Genomic DNA, 12017 nt, shown 5'->3' with positions numbered 1-12017 from the left:
CTCATGATTTAAAAATAAGATTCATTGTTTGGCCTAGATCATAGGAGCATCTGTTAAAACCAAATGGTGCTAGGCAAGCAGTCACTTCCTTAAATGAACACAAGGAAACAGACAAACTGCTTTTAAAAAATTGAAGACAAAATATTATGAATTAGAAAATTAAGTTAAAAAAATCATCTGGGAAGATTTGGGATTAAATTTCTTTTAAAACTGCTTTTATGAAGAGTCCTTTTCAGCAGACCTGTAAGGATGGGATTGGGCAATGAGAGCTTTACCACAGGGCACCCAATTTAGAGGGTGTTTGCAGCACTTAAAATCCTTCAGGAGTTAGAAACAGCTGTGCTTAGCACTTGGTTATTTAGAATAATTTTCTTACACTAGGAAGCTGCTAGAGGGTGGGCTGTGGTAAATTGTTTTCTTACTTTCTCCCTAATTATAGTTAATATTTATATGGTGATTGAAGTTTGTAAAATATTTTACATATAATATTTCATTTGATCCTCATAACAACCTTTTTGGGTAGGTGCTATTATTATCCTTTTGCAGATGAGGAAAGTGATATTGAAAGAGGTTTAAGTAACTTATCCAGCGTCACACAGTTAGTAAGTGTGCAAGGCAGAACTCAAACCCTGGTCTTTCTGACTCTAAGGACACTATCTATTCACTATGCCACATTTTATAAATCCTTGTGGAATTGAATCATTAAATTTAACTCGTCCATAGTATAGTTTGGGTTAGAAACTTTGGATTAGAACAGGGGTGGGGAATCTGTGGCCTTGAGGCCATGTATGGCCCTCTAGGTCTTCAAGTGTTGCCCTTTGACTGAATCCAAACTTGACAGAACAAATCCCCTGAATAAAAGAATTTGTTTTGTAAAATTCAAACTCAGTCAAAAGGCCACACCCAAGGATCTAGAAGGTCACATGTGGCCTCAAGGTCACAGGTTCCCCACCCCTAGAGTAGAAGTTGCCCGATGTCACCTTCCAACTCTGAGTATACATACAACCTACATGTGAAACTGGTCTCATTTGTTGGTGGCAAAAACTAGGTTATCTCTCTGGTTGCAAAGTCCAAGACAAAGGATTAGCACATAGACCAAAGCTGACCTCTCACTCTGAGGTCTTTGAAAACATGAAAATGTCTCCATGATCTACTAGCCTGTGGCTAAAAGAATAAAGGAATATCCTACAGAAAAGTGTGAAGGTAAAACAATGATGTCCCCCAGCTTGTCCAAGAAGATATTGAGAGTCCCTACCTAGATGAAGATGGCATTTTAATTTTGTTCTCTTACTGTGCGTTTTTTTTTTCTGAATCCTATGACTGGTTGATTAACTTTGCTTATAAGAACCCCTTTGAGCTCCCTGCCTAGCGGGCGATCACCTGCTTCGACACTGAAAGTTAATACCCAAGTTGAGCTAAAGAGAATTCCATTTAAATATTTCAGGCTTTCCTTCAATAATGTAAGCAGCATATGGTGTGTTTTGACTTTATCCACTGTTAGGCTATTACCTAAACTATTTCCAGCTATTGTAATATTGACTAATTCCAGTTTTGGCCTCAGATGTCACATGTCTTATTTTTAAATAATTAAGATCAGTCTCTTGGGAGTTCACTTGCTTCACTTACAAAATGAAGATTGCCAGTAGGTACAGGTGAGAAAAATAAATAGAAACAGTCAGTGTTGGAGGGACTGTGGAAAGACAGATACTGTTGATGTTGTTGTTTAATCATTAAATCATGTCTAACTCTTTGTGACCCCATTTGGGGTTTTCTTGGCAAACATACTGAAAGGGTTTGCCATTTTCTTTTCCAGCTCATTTTAAAGATGAGGAAATTGAGGCAAACAGGGTAAAGTGACTTGTCTAGGGTCACCTCTAGTAAGTGTCTGAGACCAGATTCGAACTTAGGTTTCCCTGACTCCAGACCCAGCACCCTATCCACTATGGAGCCATCTAGTTGCCTCAAGACAGATACTATAAGTGCCCTATTTGTGGAAATGTGGATTGGTCCAGCCATTCTGGAAAAGAATTTAGAATTATACCAAAAAAAAAAAGAATAGACTCTCTGACTTCTAACCCAGTGATTGGACTCATGGACAAATACTATAAGGTAGTAAAAAAAAAATAGGAAGAATGGTCCAATATAAACCACAATAGTCATAGCTTCACTTTTTGTGGTAGCAAAAAAACTGGGGATAAGATAGGAATACATTGTTTTGCTGTGATTATAACATGGTTTTTTTTCTTTTCTTATGTATTTATTTCAATATTTAAGTTTACAATATGTTTCTTTTTCTTTTGTTATTCTGTATTTGTTTCAATATTTAAGTTTATAATGTTTCTTTTTTCTTTTATTTTTCTGTATTTAAGTTCCAACATTTAAGTTTATAATGTTTCTTTTTCCTTTTCTTATTCTGTATTTAAGTTTCAGTAATAAAAAGATAGGAATACATTGATTGTGGAATGGATGAACAAACTGGAATGTATGAATGGAATATAATATTGCTGTGTGGTCAGTAATGGTGAAGATGAGGAATTTGGAGAAATGTGGGAATATCTGAATGAACTGATCAAAGTATTATGGAATTGGAAGGAAGACTTTTTTTTGAGGTGGGGAGGAGGTGGGACCTATGATTTGGGCATCACTTTAGGGAGTTCTAAGGAGGAAATTCCCTATGCTAATGCACATTGGTACCTTCTCTGAGACTTATAGTCAGAGACAACGACTTGGGGCACAGAAAAGCTGTGATTGCCCAGGGTCACACAGCTGGTATGGATCTGAGACAAGACTTGAACCTGAACTATCTTGACTTTGAGACAAGCTCACTATCAACTATGCCATTCTACCTCTAAGAATTCTACCTCACAAGAATAAATTAGATTTAGAAGCAAAAGGGACCTTAGAAGTCACCTAGTCCAATCTCCTCATTTTAAGGATGAGGAAACTGAGACTCAGAGAGGTGATTTTATGGGCCATAAAATCATAGATCTAGAACAAGAAGGGGCCTCAGTCCATTCATCTCATTTGCCAGGTGAGGAAACTGAGACCCAGGGAGGAGAAGGGATTTGTCTAAGGTCATATAAGTGGTAAGTAGGAAAGCTAGGACGCAAACTCAGGTTTTCTGACTCCAAAATGTCTTCTTGTTATTGAGAAACTGAAGTGATTTGCCATTTCCTCTTAAACTCATTTTACAGATGAGGAAACTGAGGCAAATAGAGTGAAATGACTTGCCCAAGGTCACACAGCAAGTGTCTGAGGTTGAATTTGAACTTGCAAAGATGAGTCTTCCTAAATCCAGGCCTGGTTCAGAACTCTATCCATTATACCACCTTATTAACCCCCAAAATGTCTACTCATGCCATTATACCATTCAGCCTCAGAGGGGCCATTTGCCTGAGATTAGTAGGCATCAGACCCTAATTCTTCCAGCTCCAAATTCAGTATTCTTTATACCATACCACAAAGCCTTCCAGATGTTTGTTCGAGGAATCTACAAAGAAGCTTTTAAGCAAATAAATGAAAAAGGAAAGAATGAAAAAACAAGGAAGATAAATGGATGAGTGAATGAAAAAGAAAGCCCATGAGAATAAAATAGTTTCCAGTGAAAATCCTCCGCTCTAGTTAACAGAATGCACAACTGAAGGAAAAGGTGAGCCACACATATTGAAATCAACAGCACCCATGGGGAAGGGCAGGGTAATTTATAATATGAGTTCATGTCCACTTACGATGACTTATCTTATCTCTCTGGGATTTAAGATGCTTAAATATTAGCCTGGGTCTTTGAAGTGTTCAGCATGGGTTCTGGCCCATGTTGACCACTTTCCTGAGATTAAGTACCAGCATCATCCTTTTCAGTTCTTTTTAGCTTGGGCTCCCCAAGGAACCTGGGGGCCATCCGTCCTCAGTCCATCTGTCTGAGATAGTAACCACCTAGGAGTGCTCGCAGATGCCTATCCCATTAGTAACTGGACTGAGTCAATCTGTTCATTTCACATTACCTCACTGACATCCTTTCCTGGGAATGATTCTCAATTATCCCTCTTTGGGATGACGATGGTCAATTAGCATCAAGACATAAAACCTCTGCCTTACCCTACATGGGCTTTACCCTGGGCTATACCATAGTTGAAAGTTATTATTGCTCATCTCATCTGCTGGGCTCTTAATTGCAATTTGGCTTTGATTGGGCCAGAGGATGCCAATTCGTCATGTCTCCCAGAATTGTCAACACTGAGTATCTTGAAATCTCCCAGTGAACAACTGACTCCTAGGAATGGCTCTTTTTCTTCTAGGACACTATAGAGGAGGGAGGGCAGGGTGTTTTCAGTGCCAGGGCACTGGGCAAAGGCAGGTCAGAGAAATCAAGGCTTCTGAGTTAGGTGCCATAATCACAGCATCATCACCTGAGAGTGGAAGTGATTTTAGAGACCATCTTATCCTGCTCCCTTCATTTTATACAAAAAAAAAAAACTGATTGGCCTAAGGTCACACAGGTTGTAAATGGCAGAGGTTTGAACCCAGCTCCTCTGGTTCTAAATCCAAGGATTTTTCCATGACACAAAGCTACTTCATGCCGATTCCCCCAGAATTGGAGTCAATGTGTAGAAAGTATGACAGACCTGCGTCCCTCCAACATGTTACTTCTCTATGGTTCTAGGAGCCTCCGTAGATCTCTTTTCCTGACCTTTTCAACATATTTCTTCAGAAAAGATCAGGTTAAAATGACACCATGGTGTTTCATCATTTTAAAGTTGTGTCATGACCCTTTTGGGGATTTTCTTGGCAAAGAAACTGCCAATTTCTTCTCTAGTTTATTTTACAGGTGAAGAAACTGAGGCAAACACAGTCAAATAACTTGCCCAGGGTTGTAAAGCTAGTAAATGTCTGAGACCAGATTTGAACTCAGATCCTCCTGACTCTAGGGTTGGCACTTTATCCATTGTAACCTAGCTGCCCTCCAATAGCATGGTATATCAATGGCTAGAACACTATCATTGGAGTTGGAAAACCTAGGTTTCAATCTTTGCTCTAAAACTTAATGATCTGTGTGACCATGTACAAATCATTTAATTTCTCAGATCCTCAGTTTCATCATTTATGAAATGGAAATGATAATTGTCACCTCGTCCATCTTGCAAAGTTGTTGTGGGGAAGGTGCTTTCCAAATCTTAAAGTGATATAGAAATAAGAACATTTATTATCAATGGGAACCTTGATGGGGAAAAGGAATCATAAAAAGGAAGTGGAGAGGGGATAATGGAAGTAGCCAGGGACAGTGCTACCTCAACCTTGGTGATAGTGATGGTGGTGGGATTGTGGATTGATTATGGACTGAACTTTGACCCTTGGATCTTTTCTTAAATATTAGGTTGCAAGCTATTACCTTCTCCTCTTCTAGCTGCCTCTCTGAGTCACTCTGCTCAGGACCAACAATTCAGAGAACCTTGATACATAAGACCTAGGTTAATAGTCACAATTTTCCATACCCTAAGAATGACTCTGCTTTGTCATGAAACCTTTCTAATTTTGTAATGTCTAGGATGGTGCCAACTTTAATCCTCTCCTTCAGTTTTAAGAACTGGAAACAATGCTGTGTCCAGTCTCATAGACCTAATTGCTAAGGAATGAAGATATAATGGAAAAACTAATTCACCTCTCAAACCCTATAGGGTTGTTAGGATGGTAACCTGGGCAACCCAGAGCAGGGTCAAAGGAAGAGAGCAGGTGTGACTGCTTCTTGGGAAGACATTATGGTACAGTGGAGGGGGCAGGGGAAGAGACTTGGAATATTGTCTCTTCTAAGCTATGTGACCATGGGCAAATCACTTACCCTTTCTGTGCCTCCATTTCAATTTCTGTAAAACTTGGCTAATAATAGTATTGAAATATTACAATTGTGTTGTAGTTCAGTCATTTCAATTGCATGTGACTTTTTGTGACCTAATTTGGGGTTTTCTTGGCAAAGATACTGGAGTGCTTTGCCATTTCCTCCTCCTGTTCATTTTACAGATGAGAAAACTGAAGCAAACAATAATATCACACAGCTAGTAAGTGTAAAGTGTTAAAATATTGTATAGTAAACATAATCACCTATCTTACAGAGTTATAGGGAAAGTACTTTGTCAGCCTACATAGATGAGTTGATATTACAAAATAAATTTTTATCACCATTTTTAAAGTTTTGAAGAGGCAGTTAGCTAAGGTACATAAGAAAAGAAGGAAAATTTTTACTTTACTTAAGTATTACTGATGGGGCAAAGAGTCTTGTTGCTTTGAGGTGTTGCCTTGTTAAGAGTAAGAGGGGGATGGGTCCAGGTAGAATTTAGGGGTACAGTAGGGATGCACAGCTGTGGGTGTCTAAATAACTTGAGAGATTTTCCTCCAGTCAAGCTGTGTGTGCTCCGCTGGCATGTTGATTTTCAAAATGGCCAGATAAAAATCTATGGTGCATTTGGTTGTGAAGAGTAAGCAAAAGGGTACCACAATTTGCATTGATTGTATGCTTATGTTTCAGCTGTAGCTAAATGGCAGTTGTATGTTGATCTCCCTCATTGCAAAAAAGATTCAAGGACTCAAAGCATTGCCTCTCCATCCTCCAAGCTGTGACAGAAAATGGAATGTCCCTAAAGTAAACAGATCCTTGACTTTAATGGGGGGAAAGAGATCTGAGGTGAAAGAGGGGATGCTCAGTCCTCTTAAGGATGCTGGCACATCACTACATATAGAAAAAAAGGAAAGAAAAAGGCATATTTAAGATTGGAATTTGAAAACAGATGTGAGGTTCTTCCACAGAGGAGAAAGCTGAAAACTCCAAGATGGAAGAAGCCATGTGTTGCTCAAAGAAGAAAATAGTAGAGATACAGATGCTATCAGGTGAGATGATTCAGTGAAGGTCAGAAGAAGAGAAATGTTATAATAGTTGATGATTCCCTGTTTAAGTGTGCCCAGTGATGACCAATAGGTACACTGATGTGGTTGCACAGGGAGCTCACCAAACAACTTAGATTTTTTTAAAGAAAGGTACTCATCTCTCACCCAGCTTTACTACTCAGGGATTTTTCTCACTTTTCCACTATGATCCAGGAAGTTCACTATTCGGAAGACTTCTTCACCCTGCAAGATCCATCCTATCAATCTTGATATTTCACTTTATTATCACCCTTTGTCCCTCTGATGGGAGGGTAGAGCCATGAACTCCAAAGCCTTCTTTTAAAGATGGAGCTCAGGGGGGTGTAGCCAAGATGGCAGAGTAAAAGCAGGAACTTGTGTGAGCTCCCACACCAACCACCCCCAAATACCTGTAAAGTATGACTCTAAACAAATTTTAGAGCTACAGATCCCACAAAGTAACAGAGAGAAACAAATCTCCCACTGAAGGTAGCCTGGCCAACAGGAAGGATCTATTGTACCAGGTTGGGGGCTGAACAGTCCTGTGGGAGACACACTGGCCCAGACCCAGGGCAGCCCTAACCAGTGGCACAGACTGGCCAGAGGAGACTTCAGGAGAGTGAATCACCAACAGCTGTGGTGGTTTCCAGACTTCTCAACCCATAAACTCTAAAAGAAAATAAAAGGTCAGTAGGGGACTCTGTTGGAACTGGGTGGTTAAGAGCACAGTCCAGCCCCTACTCCTGGGGTGAGAGGTGGTGGAGGACTGGAGGCTTCAGTGTGGCTGCCTCTGGAGCTCCTGGCCTGCATATTATAGGGGGAACCAAATGACGATTCAGAGGGTAATTGCTCTTGCTTTGACCTGCTTGGATCTGGGTCACAGTCTTGGGTGGTGGTCCTGGGGTGAGGAATGCTAGCTGCCAGAACTTATGGTGGCTGTAGAGAAGGCAACCTACTTATAGCTCTGGCTACTACTAAAACCCCAGCAATTTGGGACACAGCTCTCTCTACTCTGGAAGCAGAGTTCTACCATGGCAAATAGTTCAAAAGTCAAGTAATTGGCTGGCAAGATGAACAAGCAGAGGAAGTGCAATCAGATCATACAATTCTTTTTGGGGGACAAAAAGGATCAAAACATGGAACCAAAAGAAGACAACAAAGTCAAAACTCTTCCATCAAAAGCTTCCAAGAAAAATATGAACTGCTTATAGGCCATGGAGGAGCTCAAGAAGGATTTTGAAAATCAAGTAAGAGAAGTGGAGGATAAATTGGGAACATAAATGAGAATAATGCAAGAAAATCCAGAAAAGTGAGTCAACAGCCTGCTAAAGGAGACCCCCCCCAAATACTGAAAATAACACCTTAGAAAAGAGAGTAACTAAAATGGCAAAAGAGGTCCAAAAAGCTAATGAGGAGAAAATGTTTTTAAAAGCAGAATTGGCCAGATGGAAAAGGAATTTCAAAATCTCACTGAAGAGAATAATTTCTTCAAAATTAGATTAAAGCAAATGACTTTATGAGAAATCAAGATACTATAAAACAGATGCAAACAAATGAAAAAATAGAAGGCAATGTGAAATATCTCATTGGAAAAACCACTGACCTGGAAAATAGATCCAGGAGAGACTATTTAAAGATGATTGGATAACCTGAAAGCCATGATCAAAAAAAGAGCCTAGAAATCATCCTTAAAAAAATTCTCTAGGAAAACTGACATATTCTAGAACCAGAGGGCAAAATAGAAATGGAAAGAATTCACTGATTGCCTCTTGAAAAAGATCCCAAAAAGAAAACTCCTAGGAATATCATAGCCAAATTCCAGAGCTCTCAAGCCAAGGAGAAAATATTACAAGCTGTCAGAAGGAAACAATTTGAGAATTGTGGAAACACAATCAGGATAACACAATATCTAGCAAATTTTACACTGAGGGATTGAAGGTCTTGGAATATGATATTCTAGAGGTCAAAGGAGCGGATTAAAACCAAGAATCACCTACCCAGCAAAACTGAGTATAATGCTATGGTCATTCAATAAAATAGAAGACTTCCAAGTATTCCTGATGAAAAATCCAGAGCTGAACAGAAAATTTGACTTTCAAATACAAGAAACAAGAGAAGTATGAGAAGGTAAACAGGAAAAAGAAATTATAAGGAACTTATTAAAGCTGAACTATTTACATTCCTACATGGAAAAATGATAATTGTAACTCATGAGACTTTGCTCAGTATGAGGATAGTTGAAGGGAATATATATGTACACATACATATACATGTATGTATAGGAGGGTGTATGAGTGTATAAATACATATGTGAGTGTGTGTATATGTGTGTACATGTATACATAGACAGAGGGCACAGAATCAGTTGAATAGGAAGGGATGATATCCAAAAAATAAAATTAAGAGGTGAGAGAGCAATATATTGGGAGAAGGAGAAAGGGAGAGATAGATTAGGGTAAATTATCTCATGTGAAAGAGGCAAGAGAACACTGTTACAATGGAGGGGAAGAACAGGAAGGTGAAAGGGAATGGGTCAACCTTACTCTCATTGAATTTGGCTTAAGAAGGGAATAATATACACACTCAATTGGGTATCTTACGCTACAGGAAAGTAGGGGGGAAGGGAATAAGTGGGGGATGAAAGAAGGGAGGGCAGATTGGGGGAGAGGATAGTTAGAAGCAAATACTTTTGAAAAGGGACAAGGTCAAAGTAGAAAATAGAATAAGTGGGGGGAAGTATAGGATGGAGGGAAATATAGTTAGTCTTTCACAATATAACTACTATGGAAACGTTTTGCATAACTACACATGTACAACCTATATTTAATTGCTTGTCTTCCCAGTGGGGGTGGGTGAGGAGAGAAGAAGGGAAAGAATCTGGAAATCAAAGTTTTAAAAATAAATGTTAAAAAATTGTTTTTTTACATGCAACTGGGAAATAAGGTATACAGGCATTGGGATATAATAATCCATCTTGCCCTGCTCGAAAGTTGGAGGGTGATGAGGGAGGATATAAGAGAGAGCAGATTGGGGTAATGGGCATTTGGTAGGCTTGATATCTTGGGGTGGGGGTTAGAGGAAAGACAGGGAGAAAATTTGTAACTCAAAATCTTGTGGAAATGAATGTTGAAAACTAAAAATAAGTGAATGAATTTAGATTAAAAAAAATAAAGATGGAGCTCAGCCCAAAACATTTCATTTCTTATCTGGTTACACTGTTTTGGGACTTCTTTCACTTTTGTTCGCTAACCCTGCACCAAGTACCTTCCCTTTAACTCTACCCCTTCTTTTCAGTTTCCTTTTTTCTGTTGACTTCCATGTCAGATTTTAAGCTCCTTGAGGGCAAGGACTGTCTTTTTTTTTCATATCTGTATCCCCAGTGCTCAGCACAGTGCCTGGAACACAGTTGGTTCTTCATGAATGTTAATTGACTGACTGAAAATGGAAGCAAGGTGGGGAAACAGGAATGAATGAGTGCCATAACCCTGTCAATTAGCTATTTGTTGACCTGATAACAATAGAGAGGTCTATTGTCTTCTCATTGTAAATATCTAAGACGTAGCAGGGAACCCTTTAAGATTGTCAAAATGGAAAATAGATACCCACTTTTGGTGATTCATGTGGAGAATGAAGTCTGGGAAAGAAACTCAGTATAAAAGGAATATAGGTGATGCTTTCCTTATGGCAACATTGAAAAAAAAGGATATTGAAGGAAAGGGAAGAGCTGGCTTTGTATTTCTGGACCATAGCTTACAATATGGGGATTATAGATCCATGGCCAAGGATGAAGTATACCTAACATTTGCCAGGTGTCTTGCAAAATCCAATAAAATGAACTTGAAAATTACAAAAAAAAAAAGGATGGAGAAAGGAGAAGACTTTATGTGTATACTTCATGTTAGACACTATGAAGATACAAAGGGTTGTAAAGAATAGTAAGATATCTAGAAATTCACAAAAGACAAAGCCCAAGAAAGGAGCCAATGGTCTTATATAACCCTTTGTTGCACAGAGTTTAAATAACAGTAAAAGGGAATTCGAAATCCTATCACAATGGGTCAAATGTGACTTTGTAGGTATCACTATGGGTGAGACAAAATCCAGGACTAGACTATAACTCTGGATGGGATTATTTTATTCAAAAGAAACAAGTTTGGTAAAAGAGAGTGAATAGCATTGTATATTAAGAAGGTGTGAGTAAATCCAATTTCCAGAGAGGGGAAGCGTTGACATAGGGTATTTAGGTGAAGGACAATTGAGGGAGAAACAAAAGTGATTTTGTCATTGAAGTGTGATATAGATCACCTAGAGAGAAAGAGGAATTAGGGGAAAGGATAATGATCCTGAACAGAGGCATGATATAGCAATGGCAGAGAATTTCAAGTATCCAGAAATTTGTTGGAATATTCTTTCTTGCAGAAGTAGAGAAGTTTCTTGACTTGTTTTAGTGATAATTTCATTATTCAAAAAGTGGGAAAAGTAAGAAGGAGAAATGATACTCTGGAAGTGATTATTACTAAGAGGGGAAAAGTGATTGCCAATGGCAGAAATAATTGGAACTATGGGGCAAAATTATCCTTCCTTCCTAGAGTTTGTGAAGGAGGAGAGGAAAGAGAGCACTACCTGTTATGGATTTAGAGGAGGGTTTCCTTAACCAAGGGTCTGTTTTTTAGAGACAGACAGACTAACAGACAGACAGACAGATAGATAGATAGATAGATAGATAGATAGACAGACTGTATTTAAATGTAATTGGTCTCCTTTTTAACACTATGGATGATATTTTATATGTTTTATATGTTATATATTTTATATGTTTAAAAACATTCAGAGAAATGGTCAACAAGCTTTGCCAGACTATGAAAGAGGAATATAACACATACACACACGCACACACATATGCACGCACGTTAAGGACTCCTGGTTTGGAGGTAAAAGAAGTCTAAAGTTGGAGGTCATTTCAGAAATCATCTGATCCAGCTCCCTCTCCCATTTTACAGATGAGAAAACTGAGGGGGTGGGGGAGAGAGACAGAGACACAGAGAGACAGACAGAGAGACAGAGACAGACAGAGACAGGGGGGAGAGAGAGAGAGAGAGAGAGAGAGAGAGAGAGAGAGAGAGAGA

General features: G+C 38.9%; 1 long non-coding RNA gene across 1 annotated transcript in view; it reads left to right on the top strand.

Moving 5' to 3' along the window:
* The window catches only part of LOC138169805 (uncharacterized), a 25145-nt gene extending 18427 nt beyond the window's left edge, over positions 1 to 6718 (top strand). The window contains exon 3 of the long non-coding RNA XR_011170469.1: positions 6518 to 6718. This is a non-coding gene — a long non-coding RNA (uncharacterized lncRNA). The remainder of the gene's footprint in view (positions 1 to 6517) is intronic.
* The last annotated feature ends 5299 nt before the right edge of the window (positions 6719 to 12017 follow it).

Source organism: Petaurus breviceps, unplaced genomic scaffold, assembly GCF_028583685.1.
Source record: "Petaurus breviceps papuanus isolate PSGF00001 unplaced genomic scaffold, PetGlider_PUasm1.0 379, whole genome shotgun sequence".
Classification (NCBI taxonomy): domain Eukaryota; kingdom Metazoa; phylum Chordata; class Mammalia; order Diprotodontia; family Petauridae; genus Petaurus; species Petaurus breviceps.
This window is presented reverse-complemented; position numbering and strand designations above follow the sequence as displayed.